This window comes from Galleria mellonella, unplaced genomic scaffold, assembly GCF_026898425.1.
Source record: "Galleria mellonella isolate WM207_F2 unplaced genomic scaffold, CSIRO_AGI_GalMel_v1 utg116, whole genome shotgun sequence".
Lineage (NCBI taxonomy): Eukaryota > Metazoa > Arthropoda > Insecta > Lepidoptera > Pyralidae > Galleria > Galleria mellonella.
The window spans coordinates 3356536-3382196 of record NW_026441978.1 but is presented as its reverse complement, the minus strand read 5'-3'; the positions used below and the strand labels follow the sequence as shown (position 1 = coordinate 3382196).

The 25661-nt window shown below is 34.8% G+C and overlaps 1 protein-coding gene across 3 annotated transcripts in view; it reads left to right on the top strand.

Annotated features, from left to right (window-relative positions):
* The window catches only part of LOC113510398 (axin), a 111910-nt gene that overhangs the window by 35911 nt on the left and 50338 nt on the right, over positions 1–25661 (top strand). For 2 of the 3 annotated variants that reach the window (XM_052894621.1, XM_052894634.1), the window contains exon 2: positions 19666–19711. The gene's annotated coding sequence lies outside the window, so the exon portion shown is untranslated. Of the gene's footprint in view, positions 1–3010; positions 3105–19665; positions 19712–25661 lie in introns of those variants that run through there. The other variant, XM_052894624.1, reaches the window with a different exon arrangement.

Sequence of the window (25661 nt, the reverse complement as noted above, 5' to 3'; positions counted from 1 at the left end):
AAGCTAAAATTATTATAATTTTATTTTATAATGTCCTAGAAGACAGTAATATCGCTAAATTATCAAATTAAAATATTAAGAGTATATTAAAAAAAAAAGAAACTTGTATTTCTGTTTCTTCTTTAGTTTGTATTATTATTTAGAGCCGGGTTATGATGTCCATTAAATGTATCTGATACATATATGTGATTTCGTCGAAATGAAAATCAACCGGGAAAATTATATTTAAAAATATTCTTGTGACAGCCCTACTATTTGTAAGTTCGGCCGCTGAAGGGCGTCAGAAGATGAAAGGACTGCAGCCCTTCGATGACAAAGCAGAAAACTCCTTTGTCTTCTCACGCCGCGTGCGTCAACTTTGACTTGAATTCGTCATGTGGCTATTCCGTCAGTTGCCCGATTGGCCGATCGCCCAAGTGACCGCTTTTCCTCGACTACATCACATCGCGACATTTTGGTTTTGTAACGCACCCCGTTCTTTCTATTTATTAATGAATTAAAAATAAAATGTTAACCCCATATGGTATTACCGTAATAGTAAGTGATGGATAAATAAACTCAAGTTTTTTTTAATGGGTGATAATGGATTGGTAGCCCCGCCCGCGCTATCGGTATACAGTATATCGTATATCGGTACCAGCGGGGCACCTATGAAAGATGATAGGTGAGGATGAAGCAGGTCAGTTAGTAGAAAGGGATTGTTAGCAATGGGGTGTGACAGCCCCATTGCTAGCAATATGCCTTAGCAGGTCAACCTCCACGTGGTTCCTCCTGGAAACCATCGTGAACAATTCTTGTTGAATTCATCATGATGGGCTAACTGACCTGCTTCATCCTCACCTATCATCCTTCACTGGTGCCCCGCCGGTGTATACCGATAGCGCGGGTGGGGCTACCATTCCATTAAAATCCATTAAAAAAAAAATACAATATTGAACGATTTTTAACACTTTTTAAGACATAGAAATACTTTAAGTATTTTTTAAATAAATTTTAATCTGGAGCCTTTGTTTACGTGACAGGTGAAGTAAGAGATTGAAAGAGATTGCTATAAGAGATTGCCCTAGCGATAAGACTGCCTTTTGTATTTTAATCTGTTCTTCGTGCTACTGTATTTAATTTGAATTGTTTATATGTCATTGTTTATTTTTATGTTTTTGGTGTAATAAAGAGTTAAATAAATAAGTAAGGGTTACGATGTCGTATCGGTTCGGGAATTCTGTTGCTGGAAGTTGATTCAAAAATAAGGTTCTGCATGGAAAAGACCTTGAAGAATGCACAGTGGATAACCTTGTTTTCCAGAGGAAACCATACGAAAATTGACTTGGTACCAATCCATTGCTAACAATCCCTTCGGCAAAAGACATCAGTAGTAATGCGTTTATTTGTCATATAGATTAAGGTACCTTGCGTCGTCTATCTTCCTTCATCTATTCTGGTTTAGTACATTGGTAGCTTAGATGCTTACAGACACGCGTGTCTATGTTGCGAAAGTCGCCGTGTTTTATTTTGCCGCTAACACAAACAGCGCAAATTCCCTTTTATCTCTACAGAGCTTTATTCAAAACCTCTTTCCATTGTACTGTTATTATACAAGCCCTGTGATAACTCGTCTAGAATTCTCATCTAACTTAGGGTTTACACTACGCAATTTGTTATTTGTTAAAATTTTACAATTAAGCTATCTTCAGTAGTTCAGACGAGCTAGACTGCAACCAAGTATTTGATTTCAGACTATTTTAAGAAATTAATTTATAAATAGGTCTTTTAGATTTTAGAGGAAGACTTGCCAAAAATGCAGACATACGTACTTCCTAATTATATAGTAATTTTTTTTAATTCATATAACAGACTGACATAGTAATTATCAAACCCCTTTTTTTAAAATGAAGTTGGTAAATTAATATCATCGTCAGCATAAAATTTATATGATTTTGATACTGGATATTGTTGGCACTTAGTAGAATTGAGAATTCTTAACTCTTACATTTGCAAATATTATATATTTATTTATACACGTCGTGTGACCTGACAGGCTTCCCTATTAATGTTAATAAATAGTAAAGATGAAATTGTTTTATTTATTAATTTATTATGTATATTTAAATGTAATAAAATATTTTATATTCATACATTCAATATAGCCTGACAAATTATTCACACACACAAATGATAAATTGTCCTCCTGTAAAGTTTTAATGCGAGTCGTATGTTTGATGGTAGTCGGTGCGCGCTCAAAGCATACAAGTAATAAAGGGGTATCGAGTGCTGAAGCTCGTAGTTGGGACCGCCTCGTCCCCGATATTCCGCTAACAATACAATAACACCCGTTCACGGATGACCAGCCGCTTCAAATGAACCGTATAACGTTTTTAAATTAGTATTTAATATAGCTGAACGGCGCCAAGTAAGTGGGAGTTGACGTATTACCGTTTGAACGGTCAGAGGTCAAAGCGTCTAATCGCAAAGAGAACTCAAAGTGGAGCGTGCAAATTTGAGGCAGAGCGAGAACAATAAGAGTGCAGGTGGACCGCGGCCGCCTCGCGGGGGACGGGGGCACACCTCGCATCAAAGGGAGCTCGCGATACCATACAAAAGCCCTAATGAGACAAACCCGTGGCGTAATCGAGGCGACGGAAAAAGATGAGGCCCGAGAGGTACGAGGCAAATTTTAATAATTGTCAAAGCGGCGGCACCGATCAAACGCGAGGGGCGGCGGCGCGCGGCGGCGGGGAGGCACTCGCGCGCCGCCCGCCGGCGCCGCTCGCACCTGCCGCGCGCGCCACGTGTGCTCACCGCGGGCCTCATTAGCGCTACTGATCTAATGCCACTTCGAACTTCCAGCGACGTCTAATTAAACTTAAACAGAATTTCAATTTTACGTCTGAAATTTTAATACTTAAAGCCGGAGCCGCGAAGGCTCCGCAAAGGAGTCGCGTTCAAAGGCGACGCCGTGCACGTTTTCGCAGATATTAAATGTGTTGACAATTTAATTTTTCATTTCCTTTAGGCGGCACGGGGCGGCGGGCGGCGCCCACCCGGCACCCAGGCGCGGGACCGCCGCTCCTTTGACGTCGCGATATTGTCTTTGTGAGCCGCGTGGGGTGAGTGGGGCCGCCTCGACGGAGACTTTGTCGCAATACAATGTGTATCAATAAAACTTAGGATTGGCTTTTAGTGGTTGCACTTACGCTTTGTGAGGCGGCGGGTTCACCCTTTGACATTATATGTGGGGCGCGTGTGTACGTGTGGGTGCGGTGTGCGGTGTGCGTGTGTGCGGGCCCCGGGAGCAGTATAGAGTAATAATGCAGGCGAAGACGAGTCGGCGCCACGCCGGCGGCTGCACCCGTGGCCGCCTCGAGACCGGGCGCGACGCACGCCCGCGGTTTATTAATATCAGAGCGATCGCTTCGTCTATTGCGATTTCGATATGCGACGAGCGCGACCGCGCCGCCGTCAGCCGCTGTGGCCCAAGGCTCTTTATGAAACTTCCATACAGTTTGCGTAACGATAGTTTACGGATGAGAATCACACTGGATTGCTTTCCAAGCACTTCGAGTGCTATGGATGTACATTCATTTATTATGTTCAAAAGTTTTTTAAGACTTTGTATAATTCTACTTCTATATGCCATTGTCTAGATCGGTGTTTCCCAACGTAGGGCCCACGCCCCACAGGGGGGCGATTTGATAGTTAAGGGAGGGCAATTAAAATTTTTACTTAAAGCAATTTTAATCCTCTTGCTCCGGGCCATTTAAATGCAATGCTACGAGTAGATATCGGTGCCAAATTTAACAAAAAAAGTAAATAAACAAAATACTGTAAATATTTATTAGGTATAATTTCGTTTGACGTTACCAAAATATCAACTGGGCGATTAGAGTCGTCAAGTACGAGTAAACTTTATCGGGGAAAATTATGTATGGGAGCATAAAAGCTTTAGAAATGTTCAAGTGGGGCATGGCATAAAAAAGTTGGGAAACACTGGTCTAGATATTTCTCGAGATCTCTAACGCGTCATCTTGATCAGATGATGTTTTCACATATACTTGTAAAAAATAACGCTTATAAATTAAGATTTATCATACGAATATAAACACAGACACAGAAAAAGGCAACAAGTCTGATAGAACTAATGTACAGTGCTCACGCAAATATTTGTGTACAAATATTGAGTGTGATACTAGAAGATAGGTACATACTAATCTTTTGCAGTATAGATCATGCTATAAGCAACGAATGGTCATCATTTTTCATCATTTACGACATATCGATTACTTAAATGTCTGTTTTATTTTTGGTGGATTTTATATCTTAGAAATTACCAAAGGAAGACTTTGAACAAAAGTCGTTTGCTTGGATACCTCTGTCTCATTTGTGTTTCTACCGTGAAACAGTTGTCTATGCATGGCTGTTTCGGTTTAAAGGGTGGGATATGGCGTGAATTTACTGGGTACAGAGCCATAACACCTGAGTCCTCAGGAATGGCAACACATGGGGAGTATCATGGGTGAAATAGTATACTCTGTAATGTCCATGGTACTGTTCATGTCTATAGGCGATGGTTACCACTTTTCATCATGTAGGCCGTCAGATTGTTTGCCATTTTAAGTTGCATAAAAAAAACTACTTGCAAAACTTTTTTACTGCTTCTTAGATATAAAGATAAAATGGTGTTTATTTTCACTCTGCTGTCTATCATTAGTATGTCACAAATCTCTCGCTTATTCGGCTCTGTTATGAAATGAGTTATAGGCCTGAATATTTAATTATAATTTCAATTAATTTGGTTCTTGTTCTTCAGCTTCACCGTCTATTTTACAATTAATTGGGGTAAAGTAAAAAATATGTTTTGGTTTATAATAGTTTTTTTTTTTCAAAATAAGGATCAAGCTCATCAAACGTACTATCAAAAGAAAAAAAAAATATATATAAAATACTTCTATTTACACTAGATGTCTTATTATTATTATATTTATAAGCCGTTAACTGTCCACTACTGAACGTAGGCTTCCCCCATGAGAGGGTTTTGTCAGTAGTTGCCATGCTTGCCAAGCGGATTGACAACTGCAGTTAGGCTTTGGTGATGTTTTAAGAGTGACTCTGCTACACATTCCTCGACCCCTAAGTTCCCTTAGTCGTCTGTTACCTCACCCACGGAAAAGGAAAGGGTGGACCATTCTATGCCAGAACCATAGGCAAAGTAGATATAGATTTATAAACTTATTCAACAAAACGATTTAAATGTTCTATTAATAAAATTTGTTATGTTTAAAAGTAGATTCAAGGAGATAATTTATCTCTTTCAGTCCAGTTTCATTCAAATCACTTAAAGACAGAAACTGTCTTAGTACTTATTTCTTTGAAATTTTACTTTTTTATTTTAATTGAATAGTAGTATATAACAGTTTTAACAAATTAAAAAAACATATTATATATAAAGGTGAAACACAATGCCAGTACATGACTTATTAGTATCACCTGATATTATTTATTTTATATCAACGACTTGTCTCAAATTTTATGTTTATTTTAGCAAAAGCGTGATAACCATTCCATTATAATCGATTTGAAATAAAATTTATTATAATTTTCAAATATGAATTAGATCAGGGGTTTAGTAAACTTTTAGATAATGGAACGTCCTTGGAGGACCTTGGATACCTTTTATTTTATGGAACCTTATATTAAATGAATACAAATCAAAAATACTGTAATTTAAATAAGAACAAAAGCTTTTATTAGAAATATTTTAAAAATTTAAAACTTTTTAGTTTCCTTTAATTTTTAATGTGAGAAATGAAATTGTTTTACTTTATAAATAATTCCACGGAACCCTGGTTACTTTTTTACGGAGCTCTGGGTTTTGCGGAACTCATTTTAGGAATTGCTGAATTAGATGAGACAGTAACAATCTTCTTTGAAATCAAAATCCACATTAGATTAGGCTGAAACAGAATGTTAAATATTCCGGTCCAAACAGAACTCTTCTGCTTCCTCCACGCTCATCAATCTAGTTTTTAAAGCTCGCCTATCTGATCTACGTATTTCCATTTACTGTGGCCCTATTGACATCTCTATTAATTCTTACTTTATGTATCTCTTTCGTAATTCTGTTTTCATCTATCCTTTGATTCATTTTCTATCCCAAATGCTTAAACAAGCACAATATCCCTTTTTCTATCTTTGCCATAACATCATCCTTCACTTAAAACTTGTCTCTGATCGCACTATTTTCAACTCTGTCTTATAACGTTACAGCATATGCATCTCAAATCAAAGTTCTCATTTCCATAGCATTAATCCTATATATTTCCATGGTAGAATCCGAAATAAGGACATCCGTAGAAGAATCAAAGTGACGATATAACCCGAGGAATAAGCAGGCTGAAGTGGCAATGGTCACATTGCTCGAAAAACCGAGTATCGATGGGAAGAAAGGTTTTTGAGTGGCGACTCAAGTGCATTGCACGGAATGGTTTGGGACCGTTCCTTATTGCAATGTGTGAAGTTGATATGATGATGATGATGATTAGGATTTTGAATCCTACTTTCCTGATTCTGCCATTCACATGATTCATTTCCATACATAAGTATTGTTATTAGCTTCGAATTGTATCAAGATAATAATTTGCTATAATAGCATTTATCACATATGTGATATCCATGGTGCTTGTCATATCTGTAGGAGACAGTTTTCCTTTCATCTAATGGGTCATCGGCTATTTTGTCATTCTATATTGCATAAAGAAAACATACAAGAATAATATCATCAGTCAGTGCCAATCCATTTTGGATTTATTTTATGCCAGAAAATAGTTAAGTAAATAATTAAAAAAAAAAACTTGTGCAAATATTAGTATATGTTTTAGATTATATGTTTAGAGAGTACATTAATTGAAAGCAGACTGAGTCCAATCTCCATACGATCCTGAAAGATCTCGTTTCTACAAGGATGAAAGTACAATCCTTCCTAACTAAAGTTTGATTACAATTTCTCTGTTTGTATCGTTGTGGAGACTAATGTGGTTTCAAAGGATGCGGGTAGTTTAAATTTTTTTGGTTTGGCGTCCGTAAAGTCTGTAATTGTGTAACTACCCGGCAACGTTAACGTATTATCGAGATTGCATCCAACGTATTACAACGCGTAATGCACTAGGCAAATATACATACAGCCGAATCGGGCGTCCTTTGGCGGTCGTCGCAACTCTTGCTCGACTGACCATAAAAAGTATCCACATTTTTGTAATAAAATTACCTGTTTTAAAAGGACGTTACTACCGAGATTAAGGCGCAGAGCGATGTAGTTAGTCGTCGGCGGCTGATCAAAGGGCTAGCTCCGCCAATTGGAAAGCCAGGATTCACTTCGCTCCGCCCATATTTAAGGCCACGTGCGGCGCGCGCACAATGCATGTCAAAAGTGTCAGTCGCCACCGAGCTTTCGTCTGTGACGCGTTTTTGCTGTGTTTCCAAATATTTCACTTGCTCCGATCGTAGGATCGTTCGCGACGTTTTAAAAATTGTAACTTTCCAAATTAAAGATATTCAGTTAAAAGTGTTGCTGTACTTCTTAATTTAACTTAGTATTACAATATCTAGTGATTATATGTCAAATGTATTTGTGTATTGTCGATAGTGAACAAGTTTAGTGTTAAGAATTGGATGTCAGTATACCTAATTCGGATTTTAATGATACGACTAAAACTGTCAGGTATTACAATTTGAACAGTACCAATTTTGGGCAATTGAGGGACTAACAAAAGTTTCGTTACTAACCAGTGTCGGCATCGACGGTACGGTCCTGGCAAGTTTTTTGTTAGCCTGTATTGTCCTTGTTTTAAACATTTATTAAAAAGGTCCCATTGTTTTTAACAGCTATTGTTTTAACGTTTGTTACTTGTTCCCGCATTTTATGTGAATTGCATTGTTCTTAAGTTTTGTTTGCAACTTTTAGTTAATTTCTACGTACCTATTGTCGATTGTTACAATCAGTTCTTTCAGTGTAGTGTTTGTTGTATTTATGAAATTTTACTAACAATTTGCATTCCAAGTGTTGTTAATTTGTTTAAAATATGAGTATGTTGTAGTTACTACTTATTATACGGTGACTTTGAAATGGTCTTTGTATTAATTTTCATCGGACTTCAAATAGAAGGCTCTCAATTCTTGTGTATTTTTCTTTAATGTTTGTTAGATCATAACTCCGTCAGTTCTAAACAGATTAGAAAAATTCTTTTTTTTATCTTAAAGGTTATTCTTACAGATTGGTACCGAAGAAATCTTATCAATCTCGATTCAGTGTTTTAGTTTTTAAATCAAAATAAGTGGTTTTGTCACAGTTGAAGTAGTTTTTTTTTTGGAACAATCTTGATTATTTTCAAATGTAAACCGTAGGTAGGTATAGGTATGGTGTATTTTTCTTTAATGTTTGTTAGATCATAACTCCGTCAGTTCTAAACAGATTAGAAAAATTCTTTTTTTTATCTTAAAGGTTATTCTTACAGATTGGTACCGAAGAAATCTTATCAATCTCGATTCAGTGTTTTAGTTTTTAAATCAAAATAAGTGGTTTTGTCACAGTTGAAGTAGTTTTTTTTTTGGAACAATCTTGATTATTTTCAAATGTAAACCGTAGGTAGGTATAGGTTCTCAGCCATTTTTTTCTAAAAGATCTCAAGTTTTTTTCTAATAGAAACTATTGTCTAACTTAGAAATATATAAATTTTAGTTTCGGTTTTTTTTAATGGAACTTTAATTATTATTACATAGTTTTAGATTTCAATAGAATTGGTTAATGTTATGATTATGTATCAATTTAGAAATAGTCGTTTTATTGGTCACCTGTACAGAAATAGTAATGCCTAGTTGCATGTAATTATTGGACGCATGTTGTATATAAATCATAAGTGTTTTTTGTTAATAATAGACAGTATTATTTCTTGTATGTATTATTTCTGTTACTTCATTGTTATTATCTCGAGTGTTAATGATTTATTTATTTATATATTTATCTTTAAATTATAAAATATATGATTTATCATATGCTTTCTCAGATAAAATACTATCCTATAACATGATTTCATATTGATTTTGCAAATTCAGGAAGGTTTGTCAAATTTATTGCGTTTATAAAGAAAAGACATCAACGCGAAATTATTATGTAAGAAATTCTAGTTACCAATATGTTTATATTTTTGCTAGTCGATAATTTAGGTAATCTTAAACAAATAAAATGTTTCAAATACTAAAGCTATTATTTTTTATTATTACCTGTAACTGTCCACTGCTGAAGGCCTACTAGGCCTCCTCCATAATTGATATTTTACCAATGGTTGCTACGCTTAGCAGGCAAGTTGACAATCGCAGTTAGGCTTTGATGATTTTTAGGAGGAACGCTGCTGCTTATTGCTCAACCATTAGAACTTTGAATATCTAATTAATGAGGTTGATCATAGAGGTCTTATCAACTTTTATCACCCATTGTTATCTGCCTATATTACAAAATAAACAAATGTAAAAGTGATTAGGTTTGGTGCCTTAATGGCTGAATCCAATCGTTATAAAAGTTAGGATACAATATATATACGTAATAAAGAACATAGGACTTTATATTATTTTAATACGTAAACCTGCATTTTTATGATATGAAAGTGGAATGGCGGTATACAATGACGGAGCACCAGTGGAGTATGAAACGATGAGGATTAAATCAGACTAGTCAGTCCATCGTGGCAATTCACAAGAATTAACTATGATGGTTTTTAGGGGGGACCGCGTGGCGGTCGACCTAAGAGGGTATATTGTTAGTAATGGACTAATATCCCCCATTACTAACAATCGCTTCTCTCCCTACATAAATAAGCCTGCATTTGGGGATCCCAAATCATACTTTAAAAATAATTAATATTATCAAAAAAATTACTTTCCGATAACTCGATTCAATGGGATCAAACTCACAAATCTTTCTGCTATCCGAGCTGAGTGTGTATGTGTGTCGGTACATGTGTTGTTTTTTCATTGGGTGATAATGGAATGGGGTAACTCCGTCTGTACTATCGGTTTACGCTGCGGGGCACCAGTGAGTGATGATAGGTGAGGTCAGTTACCCCACCGTGACGAATCTAACAATAATCACGATGATTTCCAGGGGGAACCACGAGAAGGTCGACCTGCAGGGTATATTACTAGCAATGGGCTACTAACCCTTCTCACTAACAAACCCTTCTCCCATAGGATAAATAAATAAATCGTCAAATAAAAAATATTTTGTTTTTTCCTTTAACCTCAATAATATGTCGTCAATAAAATTATCATTAATTATAATTTACTTATCCAAAACAATATTCTATTCAAATGTAACTCTTTAATTTATTTTTAATTATCTATATCTTGCGAGTTCACCTACGTTAATTAGTATAAAAATTATCCTGTGTGCTAAGTTAGGATATAACTTGTGTACCAAATTTTATTCAACTTCGTTCACCAGTTCTTGCGTGAAATAGTAATAAATATCTATCCATCCATCGTTATAAACTATGATTAATAAATTTACAATTGTAAATTTAATCAATCTACTTTTACATTCTATTCACATGCCTAAAATTCTTAGTTGAAATACTTAAATAGAAATTAATTCCTATTAAAGTTACGGCATCGACATACAGAATTTTAAATGTCTTGAAAAGGGACGTAGCTTTAAACATCTACAGCTGTATCCGTTACCTATGTACGTTACATTAACGATGTTTCTGTAATAAGTGGAGCCGGCGCTTGGAACTGGAATAAAATATATTATTAGCTACATTATCACTTTACCTCTGTCCGTCGCAAATTATACAAAAACCCCCGCCATGAAAGCGTAATGTTAAAAGCAGCTGAAAGGGTGCGCGACTGCGCACGCGGCGTCTTTGAGCTGAAACGAGTCGTCGAGAAAAAGGATCGCTCTGGCCGTGTGCTAATTTCCAAACTCGGTTTCGCACAGATAAGGATAGAGTCGGGAGGAAGGTGTCTTTGATGTAGCCGCCCGGCCCCTGACTCCGGGGATGAGAGCTTTCAATGAAAGGATTTTTTTCATCTTCTTTCCCTTTGTACTTAATTTAAATTTCGTTTATATCAATGCTCCGAGTTTCCTTTTGGCGTGTTTTCTCTTTTACTTTGTCGCGTTTATCCTCTCCAATTTGTTATATTCGAGTTCGCTTTGTAATTAAATTTAGTGTTCGTAATCTGTTCGGTCTAAATTTTTTTCCACTCCAAGCCCATGGACTACCGGTGTAATTGCAATTTATAAATTAGGTGTCCCTTTGATTTCGAGTGTTTCTTAGAAGCTTTCATATTTTTCAAGATTATATTGTATTTCCCTTTGTTCGTTTTGCTTTGACACTGCTGCCGTTGTCGGTACGATTACTTTAATAATTCCTACTCGCTGTTTTTATTTCTTTATCGATGCTCATCTCTAATTTGAGAAAGTATAGCCGTATGTTACTAATAGTGAATCCTACTTAAAACATTAAAAGATATTATAACTTACATATTAATATTTATTTATAATAAAATCTTATTATATTTGAAAACATCAAAGACTTTACGAATTATAATATGTAGGTACTTATAGTCTTTGATGTTTTCCTATAATGTTTTTACGGAAAAATCACATCTATAAAATATTTAAAATTTAGTTCAGTACGCTAAATACACGTGAATTTCGGTGGTTCAAATATTCCTTTGCCATTATTTAAATGTTGTCCACTCCTTGTTTCACAATTAAAGAGTTCATTATGCAAGTGTTTGCCGCCCCGTCGTCGTGACGCCGTTAGTTTTTCATCAGTTGTTTCGGTGCTACCCGCCCGGTACCGTATTCCTTTGTCCCAAGTTTCGTTGCGTTAAGAGGCCGACACAAAGTTACCTCTAACTAAAGCACACAACCCATACCTCGAATTTCCATCACAAGGACACCAGTTAAGTCTTTTAGACTCATCAACATCAAAGTCCATCGATCTTCTTTGATCTCAAATAGGTCATCGATATAAGGAAACCGGGTATCATTATGCATGCCTTTGACGGCTCTATATTGTTGTTTGTGAGAGTGTTTTTAGTATATATATTTATAATAGGTATTTTTGGTACATATATATGTACATACTATATATTTTAGCATTAGACTTCGTTGTTTATATGGCATCTTCCTTTTGTACTTGAATTCCTACCTGGTGAAACGCTCCAACGAAATCAACATTTAATTATAAAGACAAATTAAGACAATTAAATTATTTTGTTTGTAAGCTCAATGAGATCGCTATTATTCGAGCAGTGTAAAGGCATCACAAGACAAAGAGTTTGTCGCGAGGAACGAGTTGAAACACACGAAGCGTTTCCCGCGGCGTCGGCGGCATTCACAAAGGCGCCACTTTGCGGAGTCGTCTTTGACTCACAGGAGTGTGTGACCCAACATTAATAACCTACTAATAGCTCTTGGATCTACAATACTTAACTATATATCTCAAGTGAGCTGTTCCAAAGATTGATGTTGCAATTACATTTCACCTTCAAATAAAATATTGCCAAAAGATTAAAGACCGAAGGTAAAATATATTAAATGCGTTTTAAGAGTCTGCTCTCGATTTTATTTCTGTTGCGATTTTAATAGAATTTGTTCTGAAAGAGCCTATAAAATATTCAAATTTCACGAGGCTTTAATCATGAACAAAACACTTGTATATTCAATTTTTCACATAATTTTATTAGCGACAGTTTAATTAGCGCACCTTTCATCGGAGCCGCTTTGAGATTGTGAACGTTTCAAATAGATTTCACAAGAAGCACTTTCAAAGAGAGCACCCCTAATAAGTACTGAAGAGTCCTCGCACGTGTTTATCAAAGACAGCCTTTCGTTACTCACCGTCTGAATGGCCTCAAAAGAAACTCGTGTAAAATGCTCCACAAAGTGCCGTATCAAAGGAAAGGCGGGCGCAAATATCTGTTTCGTAAACTAGTAAAAACGGAGCTTTCAAAGGTACTACGTACTCGCGGCAAATTAGGCGGAGTTAAATACAAGCGCCGGTCTCACAAATGTATAACTTTGAAAGTGACTCCTCGCTCATTATTTATGTAAGTCGTCGTAATCGTCAAACGGCTCGTCGTGTTTTATTTTTGACAATATTACCCGTTTGGTCCGAACGAGGGCCGCCTCTAAGGCGCTCTCTCATCACGCACGGCTCGCATGTACGCCTCACATGTGTATCCATTTAATGCTCAATTCCCATATAATTTAACTTTGCGATCAAAGCGAAATTTTGCAAAGAGCTTCCCGGCGGCGGCGGCCCGGGAGGCGGGTGCGAGTGGGACGCAGACATCGGAGTTCTCGAGATCAAATGCTGGGCCAAATTAGTCACTCTCCGTCTCTCTATCTCAAAGCCGATCCGTAGCAAAGTTTGCGCGAAGATGACATCAAAAGGAAACCACACACTGGGGTGGTGCCGCCCGACACCCCTTACCCATACTTAAATCCGCCGTGTCTCTCGCTGTCTTATTGACACGCGACTGACAAGTTGTAAGTCGCCAATGCCAACGCCGCGCACCGTCGACTGTTTCAGCCGCTCGCTCCGCTTTACGAGACTTATTTAGTTAATTAATACGGAATGTCCTATCAACTTTCAACTCCCACAAGGCAGCTACACTTACACGGATGAACTGTACAGTAACTTTAATCGTACGGGCATGTTTGTAAGTGCCTATGTATAAACTCGGCTACACAGAAACACTTGCAAAGCTCTCGATCCCTTTAATTACGGCCATCAGATATATTGTTGGACTTTGAAAATGTCTTCGACTAAACATAGTAGAGACTTTGTCATTCAAACGTTTACCACGTAGGGATTACTGCAAAGCTCTCGTTCTTAGAAGATTATACAGTACCGAAAGTAAATAATCTAATTAATTAACACTGTACTTTGTCACCTACATTTCCTTGACCATATTCGAATCTAACGTAAGAGATGCGAGTCTCTTGTGTTTGTTTTTGTTTGATTGCAACACCCGCTATACGTTGCCTACCTAAAGCATTGAGGTGTTTAAACCTCTTTTATCCATAATTGCATTGGTTATGTAAATTGACCACTATAATATTGATGTAGTGAACAACGAAAATTATATTTTAATGCAATCGCTTTATGCAATTTTGTCGTGTCCATATGTCCAATACTCATTATATTTTTAATTATAAAAACATACAATTTTACATAAAATGGAAATACTGTTAGCGGGAAAAATTACGAAACAGATGAAAGGGCGCCGCCACGGTTAGGTTTCTCAAAGTTTATGAAGCCTTAGAACCGAGTTCAACTTTACTTAACTTCAATTCTTCAACACAAAGCTGCCAGATGTATTCTTATTTGTTTGAATAGCTCTTTTAGAATGTTTTAGCTCGTTTAGTGTAATATTATTTTTAGCATACAACGGTAATCAACGTCTCAATATTTTACGGTTATCATTTTAATCATTATACAGTATGTTTAGAGTCGCATCTACATCTACACTAATTTGTATTTTTGTGTGTATGTATGTTTGTAATGAATAAACTCATAAATTATTTTGCTGATTTCAAAAATTCTTTCACCATTAGAAAGCTACATTCACCCTCAATAACATGATATATTAATTGCTAGAAAAGATTAGAGATCCTTACTAAAACTTTAGTAACGTAACTCAAGGTGTAAAAAAAAATGCTATAAAGTATCTTTCGTCGCGTGCGCTGCGGAAACTATTGGTGATGGAACAAAAGTATGTTCTACAATATTGAAGAAAATATCAATAACTACAAAAAACTTCGCGATACTATATGTCCAACTATTATCGTTGTCATAATAACTTTTTAAAATGTTGTAAGAATGTCCATCCGTGCGAAGCCAGGACGGGCTGCTAGTCTGTAATAAATAAGGAAAATTGTAAAGCCTCTAACAGGTGGTCAAAGTTCCGCAAAAGAAATCTGTAGTCCCACGATTATACTGATAGCGGAATTAAACAAAATACTCGTATTAGTGTCGTACTTGGTTATTTGTAAAATTGGCCTACTAATTTAATATTTATTTTATTTAGGTCAACAAACAGTAAACACAATAACAATATATATACATATGTATCTAAATATCAAAAATTTTTGTGTCACCAACGACGTTTTTTATAAAACAAAATATGCAACATGGTTGTGTGCAACTACTTGTACAAAACTAAACATATATACATACATGAATGACAGTAATAATAAACTATTATGTAATCGAAGAAAGCATAACATTTTGTATATGTAGATAAATAATGTGTGGTAGTAAACAAAAGGATGAGGGCAATTTTGGAAGTTAATTTAATTTTTTTATCACAGTTTTTGTTTAAGTTGGCACTTTCTCAATTTTTCCTTAACCAGGGACCTTATTAATACTTTCCACTGTTATCTCTTGGGCCACATGGTTTGGTAACACTTGCCATAAGGTTTTATTTCAAGTTTTTTTTTGTTTGCATTGGTATCACGAATTCTCCTTTTCCAAAGTTAATGATGATCGTTGTCAATGTCCAATAACACATTAAACGGTATTTACGAATATCAAAATATAAAAAAAAATATCTTTTATATCTTGCAACATATATAGGATATAAAATTATAAAATATAAAATGTGCATTAATTTCCGTTTATCACTATACAGAAAATTGAACACAAAAGCAATTTCAAGAGAATTCCGAGATCATATAACAGACTTTATAGCTGGATGCGGAGAGTTATTGTGCTGAGGGTTCACTGTGGCGGTTCCAGGAACCGGTGAACACCGGCGCAGCCGCACCCGCCTACCTCGGTCTGTCCCTTTGTGACGTCACAGATCAGAATGTTTGCCTTTCTGACCCTTCTAATTGAAGTTCAGTGTATTTCTCCTGTTTAATTTTCATTATACGATCTGCTTTGTGTGTTTATGTTAAATGTAAGGAGACCTTTATTTCAGTATTTTAATTTTTAATGTATATTCATTTCAACTAAAAATTTTATGTGCAGTGCAGTTTCATATCCACAGTTGTACGATGTTTTGGGCATCATTTATATTTACACAGAACTGTACATATCTATATTCAAAACTACAATTAATATTTATTGAATGGTACATTCATTACATTGATTTACCAAAATCAGTGTGAACCTCACATTATAAGCACTTGTTACGCTCTCTCTTCAAGCCGAGAAGCAGTCATACAAGCCATTGGTTTATAACTAAAATTTTACATCCAATAAATTTAAGTACAAAGCAAACAATATTAATATAACAAAACAATATAATAACATTTCAATTAAAACCCACCCACACAGTTGCTCCGAGCCATTTATCTTTTGATTCCTTTAAGTGTAGATCAGTTTAAAATCTATGTATTGGGTTCAATATGTTCTTATTGCCTGTCATTTTCGATACGCAGATATAATCCATCAATCAACTTGTCACAAAATTTAACTCCCGTTTGACGTTCTGTGCCGTTCTCCATTATTCAATTTTTTGTCCTATATCTCTCCTGTAATATAATTATAATTTGCTTGCATCTGTTGCATCTTGGATTATTATGGTCTTAAATACGCTACTGCACTGTGGTGTTAAGGTTTTATTTTGATTGTGGGCAGTTGTCCTGGGATTTATATCGGTTTCCATTGAGCGTAGACCGGTTCGGATAAGGAATGCCGCGCCGAGCGGCTTTTTGCTTTGGATGCGTGTGCGCAGCCCACGCGGTCGCCGCGGCCCGCCGGCGCCGACGCGTTGTGCGACGCCGAACGGTTGATACACGATAAAGGACAGACACGTTGCAAATATTGAATGTAATTTAATACTTTGAACATTCAACCGTCGATTATAGCTCACTCATTGCTAAATCATATATTAAGTAATTTCAAAAAGATAGCATTATTTTTTATTTGCATGTTACAAGATACGAGTATATTCGCCAATTCCGAATCGAATTATTGTAATTGAAGGAATTTGCATATTTTTTACTATTTTGGTCAAGTCTGATTGTTTCTTTTTTTCCACATTGTCCATATAGATAAGAATGTATGGCCAAAAAACTTTAGAATGTTTGCAGCTATTTGGTTCTTTTTTTATTGTGCTTATAATTGTCAATACAAGGTTTTACGAAAGAACGTACAAAAAAAGTAAGAAATGTGGGTTCTAAAATCTTTATATAAAGAAGAGAGTAAGATGATTACACCCGTGCAAAGCTGGGGCGGACAGTTAGTTTTATTATATTTAAGTGGCCCGCACAAAAAATTTACAATCTCTGATAATTCTTTTATGATTTTTTTATTATTTAACTCTTTCAGCATTGTTAGTCATGTGTCAAAAATTATACAATTTTTAATATTTCTGAGTTTTTATTATTATTATTATTTTAGCCGTCAACTGTCCACTGCTGGACATAAGCCTTCCCCATAAGGGGAGTTTTGCCAGTAGTTGCCACGCTTGGCAGGCGGGTAGCCGAAGTTAGGCTTTTAGAGACGTTTTAATAGGGACGCTGCTGCCCATCCCTCGCCCTCCCTTAGTCGATTCATACGACACCCACGGAAAGGAAGTAGTGGACACACACAGTGAAATATTTCTAAGTAATCAAGCAAAATTACTAATTGAAATTACCTGTGTATTCCCCATAGAAATAGTGTTACCAGAGAGAGGCTTTGTACAGAAGTCGTTTACTTGGGCACCTCTGTCCCATTCGTGTTTCAACCGTGAAGCAGTTGTGTTTGCATGGCTGTGTTTCGGTGTGAAGGGTGGGATATGGCAGTGAATTTACAGGGTACACAGGAGTAACAGCCCTCAGGATTGGCAACGCATGGAGGGTATCATGGGTGAAACAGTATACTCTGTTATGTCTATGGTACTGCTCATGTCTATAGGCGACGGTTACCACTTTCCATCAGGTGGGCCGTCAGCTTGTTTGCCATTCTAAGTTGTATAAAAAAAAATCCTTTAAGAATAAGTAAAGATTGTGTTCCGCAAAAAAAAAAAACACGTCCTCAATTGTGACAAAATCAGTTATTTTGGTCTAAAACTTAAATTACTATACCGATTTTAATAAAATTTCTATGGGACCAATCAGTAAGTATATCGTTTTAGATAAAAATATATTTTTTCAAATCGGTTCAGAACTGAAAAAAAATACAACCGAATTAAAAACCTTTTTTATTTTTGAAGTCGACTGAAACCTATATAGAAATATAGAACGTTAACTAAATAATAAACTATTCAAGTTTTAAGTAATGCAAAGCTATGTTGTTTCAATTGCAGTGACTAGCGTCTATAGAGTGAGAGCAAACGCGCGCTAGGGCTCGTCTCGATAGCACTGTAAATAAACTTGGCTTATCATCGCATTACCTGATTGTTGCAATTGTAATAAACTAATCCCCCTGTATCTCTGTTTGTTTAAAACTGTTGTCTTTGTGATAATTAAACTTTGTTCTCATAATATACGTCCGTATGGTGACGGAGTAAAAATATGAGTATCGTACAATATGTCAGTACTTTTTTCATTCCTATAATATTGTAAGAAATGACTGCGGCAATAAGGCAACCTTTGTTTATAGATACTGTGTTTCCATGCAAATGCTTCGAGAAAAACAGGCCAATTTTTTCATGCAACTTTGCGTGTTAAATAGTTATGAGTGATTCCTTTATAACTTTTATATTTATTGTTTTATAATTTTTGCATCTTTTTAAAGCGTAAAAAGTTATTTTATTTATTAAATAATTAAATATAGATACGTCAAGATACATTGTATGCGTAAGTATATAGAACACTGATAAAAAAAGAGTTTATTCGAAAATTAGGTGTCAAAAAGTTGACCCGTTTTTTACACTCGATGCTCTATCTTTATAATCTAAGAAGGCATAATACCTATATAGAAAAAAAACTCAAAATAGAACTATCCGATGCAGCATAGTGTATCATGAGTAGAAACCTATCTCATTTGTGGGACGTTATGAGGTACTAAGGTTTTTATGGGATGAAAAAAAAATAATAACCTTATCTGCGCAGGGAATCAGTGAATGATAGGTGAGGATGAAAGCAGTTCAATTGTCGTTACGTATTCCCTAGAAATTTATTACGATGATTTCCAGGGTGTTCCGTTTGGACAGCCACCAGACGAGGTACATTCCTAGACCTTCTCCCAGGGATTAAAATTTTTTATTCGCAAAACTCTAGTACGCATGCTTTTATTTTTTAAATAATTATAGTTATTAATCTATTAAGATTTATTTTCTTCTAAAAAGGGTGATACAGAAAAGCTTGGTGGGAATCACCGATCTAACGAAACTTTCTCTTAATTATATTCCAAAATACTAATGGTGGAAAAATAAATAATAATTAAATCAATCAAAATTTATTTTTAGATTTACGCCTTTTTTTTCTTTTCTGAACTGTAACTGACAAAAGTGATTTACGGATAAGATTTATAATTTCCAATCTTTAAAGTATAGGTATAGAAAAATGAGACCAAGCGAGATTTAATTTTTCTCGAAAGAAAAATTGCATTTTAAGTACGGTGTCTGTAATATTATGAAAACTATATAAAAGTACCTGCATGTTATTATGTTGAGTAATGTTACGGATCTCCCTTTGTTATGCTAATTCGTTGATTTAATTTGTTCCAGGATGTTATTCTCCTCATACACGGCACCGTTCAGCTAAGATTTAAAGGTAAGTTAACATGAAATTCATATGGAAATAACATATTTATAACATTCGTTTTACGTTTTTAAACGACTTCAAAAAGGTAGAGCTTCTCGATTGGTTGGTATTTTTTTACGCGTATGTTACACAATGTCTTTGCCTTTACATTTCATGTATATAAATAAAAATCAATGAAGAAAGGAATTGTTAGTACGCGAACTACTAGTCCCATTGCTAGCAATATGCTCTATTAAGTCAACCTCCCTGTGGCTCCCTCTGGAAACCATCGTGTTGAATTACAAGTGTATTCATCACGACAAGTTAACTAACCTATCTTTTTATCCTCATCTATCATCCTTCACTGATGCCCCGCCACTGATAGCGCAGACGGGATTACCATATCATTTTCACCCATTAAAAATACCCTTTGGGAATAAGGTAGAAATTAATAAAAGAATTATCTATACTTACGTAATTAAAATTTTCAATATGCATGTACATTTTTTTTTTACGACTTAGAATGGCAAACAAGCTGACTATAGACATGAGCAGTAACATGGACTTAACAGAGTATACTGTTTCGCCCATGATACTCCCTATGCGTTGCAATCCCTGAGGACTCGGGTGTTATTCCTCTGTACCCAGTAAATTCACGCCATATCCCACCCTTCAAACCGAAATACAGCCATGCAAATACAACTGCTTCACAGTTGAAACACGAATGGGACAAAGGTACCCAAGCAATCGACTTTTGTACAAAGTCTCCCTATGGTAGATTCCTGGTACATTCCATTATCATCCATTAAGATACGTCAAGTATATTCAATACTTCATTTATGGTTTATATTAGAACGTTTTCTTTATTATATCACAACCCAATCAACTCGCAACTCCGATATGTTCGTACATTCTGCCGCGTAAGCTGTCCGCAGGATTATATCGTTAACGGCAATATCATTACTTCGCTATTGTGTCGTAGTCGGTCGACGATACTGCTGAATTGGCGGCCAAGTAATGCTTTTGTAGCTGTACCGTAATTTTTCTAACAAGTTATTGATTCTGGTACTTATATACTACCAAATTGATCTTGATTTGCTGATTTACAACTTGGATGTTTAGTATAATCGCTTGTACTATTATTTAGTTAGTGGCCTTAGATTACAGTTAGAGTGTCTCCATAGAAATACTTCGAGAAAAACGGGTCAACTTTTTCATACAATTTTGCATGATAAATAGTTATGAGTGATTCCTTTATAACTTCTGTATTTGTCTTCTAAATTCTGCATCTTTTTAATCCATAAACACTCATTTATTTTATAATCCATCAAGATCAATTTTATGTGTAAATATATAAAATACTAATAAAAAAACGAGTCAGCTAATTTGACAATTAGCTAACAAAAAGTTGAATCATTTTTGAGGCTCCATGCTCTATCTAGGTATATTATCTAAGTTAGTGGTATTATCTAGTATTGATTTTGAGGATAATTTTACGTCTCATCACTAGATCATACAATATCTAGAAATTTTCATAACAATATTATTTAACAATTACTTACTACTGTATCCAAAACTATAGCTCTTGGCGACGTCTGGTATTAAAAGCGATATAAAAAGCGTCTGGTATTCGATGATCACATGTGGAGATCTAGTAAACCTGTATGTATGATTTATTAAAGTGTTTTACATAACGGTTATGTAGTAAGATGAACTAATAGATTGTAATATTTATAGAAATGTCATTTATGAATATCAACACAGAATTTGATATGCCACCTATGTTAATCCTCATGCGTTGCCATTCCTGATCTCTTAGATTTAAAACTCAATAATGCATGCGGCAAAGATGCTTCACATAAAAAAATTAAGGTGATTGTGCCTAGGCCAGTCATTGAAAACTATCGTCACTCATATTTAAAGCACTTCAATCAGAATTTTAATAGAGATGTAAATTATTGCAACATGTAAATTAGTATGGTTTAAGACATTTATTCTCTCCCAAAACTACATAAAGTTCTTACGTCTTGGTCTATTTTTATTTTATTATTACATTTGGAATTAACAGCTTATATCTAGGATAATTAAAATAATTTATACGAGTATTTATATCATGTAAAAACCGATTACCAATTCTCAATTTATATACCAAACAATGTTATATTTATTTTTTGAGAGTAGAGAGTCGAAACATTATGGTATTACAAAGTTGCAACTCGATGAATAAAGGCGAGAAATAATCGTCTACACTGCAAACCCTTAACCTGAATAAACGCTTAGCAATATCCCAAAACAAAAATATCTGTGTAACTTTGCGTAATTTAATTTCCTTTTCGACTTTGCCCGACGAAAGCCATAACTACCGATCTCATAATCCCATTACTTCTACGCGTTTACTCTCAAAAGAGGCAACAGTTTAACGTTAAATCTCGCATCAGAGAAAAAAAACGAGCGAATTTTCATATTAAACCTGCTCTTGTAGGCTGCATTCACGTGAGGAGGCCCTAGACGGCAAATTAAGTGACATTAGAGGCATAATGCCCCAGGTAGACGTGAAAGCGGAGTGCTGTTGTATGGAACGCAACGGTAGGCCCAGGAGTGCAGCAACAGACGCCGCCAGCAGTCTGCGTAACGATTAAATACTGAGAAATATTGCAGCCGCTGAATGAAACCAGTTGCAGTGCTTGAAGCGCTTTGTTGCATTATTTTCAAGGCAGTTTCTTGATCCGCAAATTGGGACCGTGACTGAGGTATGTACGTAAGTACTTGCACATTCTGGTCGAGGCCAATTATGATAGCTTTGAAATTTATCAAAATCGCTATTTCCGAGAACCGCTTAACGGAATCTTTTGAGGAAATATCGAAACGTGCCAAAGAATTTTTTATCCAAATTGATTACTTGAAGAGAAAGTACAGCTGCAATTTACGATTGCGATTGCTCTTCATTTAATTCATTCTCCCATTTCTTTTCGATTTATTCCAATTCTCTTTATAGCGCCTTAAAGTGGTATCGAAATTTACAGTAATATACAAGTAATTAAAAATTTTACAATAACAGGAAATATCTGTTATTATAAAATTTGTAATAACTTTTATATTCCAAGATCATTGAATTTTTGTTCGTAAAAACAATTCATAATGTTATATCAAAAATATTACTAAACTTTACGAAAGTCTGTTTAATGTTAAGAAATATGATCGCGGTTTTAGAATAGCTGTCATCCGCCAAGGATATAAAAAAAGCAGAAGAAAAGTTTTGATCTACTATAATTTTAAGTTTAAGCAACCGTAACCTTAAGAGACTTTAAAATTAGTTTGTAAAGATAAGCCAGGCTACAAAAGTGCAATAAAACAAGAAACAAGCTTTTTTACAAATAGAATAACAGTCATATAAATTTTAAAACCCTTTATTTTGCATTACATGTCATCATCTTTAATTATATTTGTATTGGATACTTTCTTTACCTGTAATATTGCTAGCTTATAATTAGCTAATTACTGAGCATAGAAAAATTTTACAGTATGGTTGCAAATTTGTTAAATTGGCACATTTGTCAATTGTGCTGTATCGTTAAATTTTTCCGGTATAGTTTTTCAAACAGTTTTATTTAATACAACTATACGACTATATGTAATGTAGGTACGTGCTATTTTCCGTCCGACTACTACCCTTTTTCCCTATACGGTGGGCCTCATACAATAGTGGAAAGATTAAGGTATTGTACTCGCAATTGGATACGAACTCTTTTATGAGAGATACTCTTCAGTGATCTCATTAAAGCACTATAATGGGCCTTTGTGAGCCTTGTGTGTTCAGAAATAGAAGTGGAATTAATCTGCGATGTGATATATAAATTGCCAGGACTTTATGGTCATCTTATGATTGAGCTCTCTCAGGTTTGACTACAGTTATTGTACTAAAAAAATTTGTAAAATACTGTTTTTTTTAGTCAATTTAGAATGGCAAACATGCTGACCACCCACCTGATAGAAAGTGGTAACCGATGGCTATAGACATGAACAGTATCATCGCTATAACTAAGTATACTGTGTCAGCCATGATGTCTGACACAGTATACTTAGTTGATGTAGTTGATGTCTCTGTACCCTGTAATAAAATACATATATAATTACATATTATTTTTGAATTTTAATTACTCATATATAATTATGGTTTAACCTTTTCAAGTTTTATATCTAATAAAACTTTTTAGATTTTGTTAAACAATTTTTAATTTAATAATAAAAAAAATTTACTATTTATATGAAAAAATTTGATTCAATCAATGAGAATATTATATTGTACAAGTATCCTTCAACGATATGTTTTTATACTGTACCAGGTTCAACATCGTTAACATTGTTTGTTTTCTTTGTTATTTTACTAGAATATGAGCTACACAATATGTGCTCTCGTATGTATATAAAATAGATAGTCTTGAACGCAGCTTCTATATGTTACTTTAAGTTAAAGACATGCGCATCCGATCTTGATTGTACTTATAAGAAAATAAATGTGCACTCTCGTATTTCCACATATCGCCGCAATATGATTACTTTGATTGCTTTTCGTCGCGACTACGTGTACATCTCGTACAAAATGAGATTTGTCCCACTACATCTTGAACTTAAGCACTTACTCGGACGAATATAAGATTATTTGATACCACTCTTATATTGTGACCAGTTGGCTTTATAAAACTGTGGTTGTGACCCTTATTATGAACATATTTTTTTTGTGTTCTATAGGACTGTAATGCGATAGATTTGTCAATTGTTAGAGACACTATCTAAGCTCTTTTGTTAATTTTTTTTTTCTCATTAATTTCAGTATTCTTTTTATATTATACGAGTATAAGCTACACTTAAAATTCAATTTTCTAGTCAGTTCTTTCTAATTAAATTAATTTTTTATATTAGTAGTATAAAAAGAAAAGATTTGATTGTTTATAATGAATAAACTCAAAACTGGGATGTTTCAAGTTTAATTTTATAAAATTATTTAATTGGACGTTAATTTCTTAAAACTTACCATCTTATTTACCCATAAATTATAGGTAAATATTTGCAGTATAATATTGTCAAAGATTTATCCTGTTTATGAATACTGAATCGGATGACTGTCATGCCCAGCCGTATTCAGCATCTCAGCAGCACGTCGCGTGTCACGAGGCGGCGCAGCAGGTGACGTAGACAGGTTCGCTCGACGCCAAATCCATATCTTTAAAGATATCTGTGTCTCTAATTTTAGATTATATAATTCCTTTGGTATTTTTTTTTCCGTTTATAAAATATTAAGTATTATAAATTTTGTATTTTTTTTTCTCTCAATGTCTATTCAGTGGTGGTCTGGAAGAGATTGCCTAATAATAAAACTGTATTTTGTAATATACCCCTTACTTTTGTAACCAGTACAATAAAGTATAATTAAATAAATAATATTTGTAGACATTGTCCTTTGTAGACTCTTACCATAGCTCGCTACTTTGTAAACTAGCACAAGTAAATTATTTAGATATTTGATTAGATTTCCAAGTACTATCTTTGTCCTGTAGAAATTTTCAACATCCATATCTAAATGTCAAGTTTCGAATATATTGATGATTGTCTCGTCATTTAGTTAGATCCTCATGTAAATTTTTTATGTTTGTAAGAAGAGAAAGATTCCTATATTTTCTTGTATGTACCAAGAAATTTTCAGTTCTGAATTATGAGGAATAGTTTTTTTTTATTAAAATATTTTTTTAATAATAGGTTATTTGATAATAAATCATCGTCATTTTTACTTATCCATTTTTCACCGCAAAATCAAAGTTACATTTATATTTCGCAATAAAATATGATCCTGAGCCATTTGCATCCATCGACAACCACAACATTTCCAGATCATCGTCCCATTTCTTGCCAGTAAATTTCAAAATTATTATAATTGATGTAATTTGGGATAAGGGGGAGGCTTATGTTCGGTAGTGGACAGTTA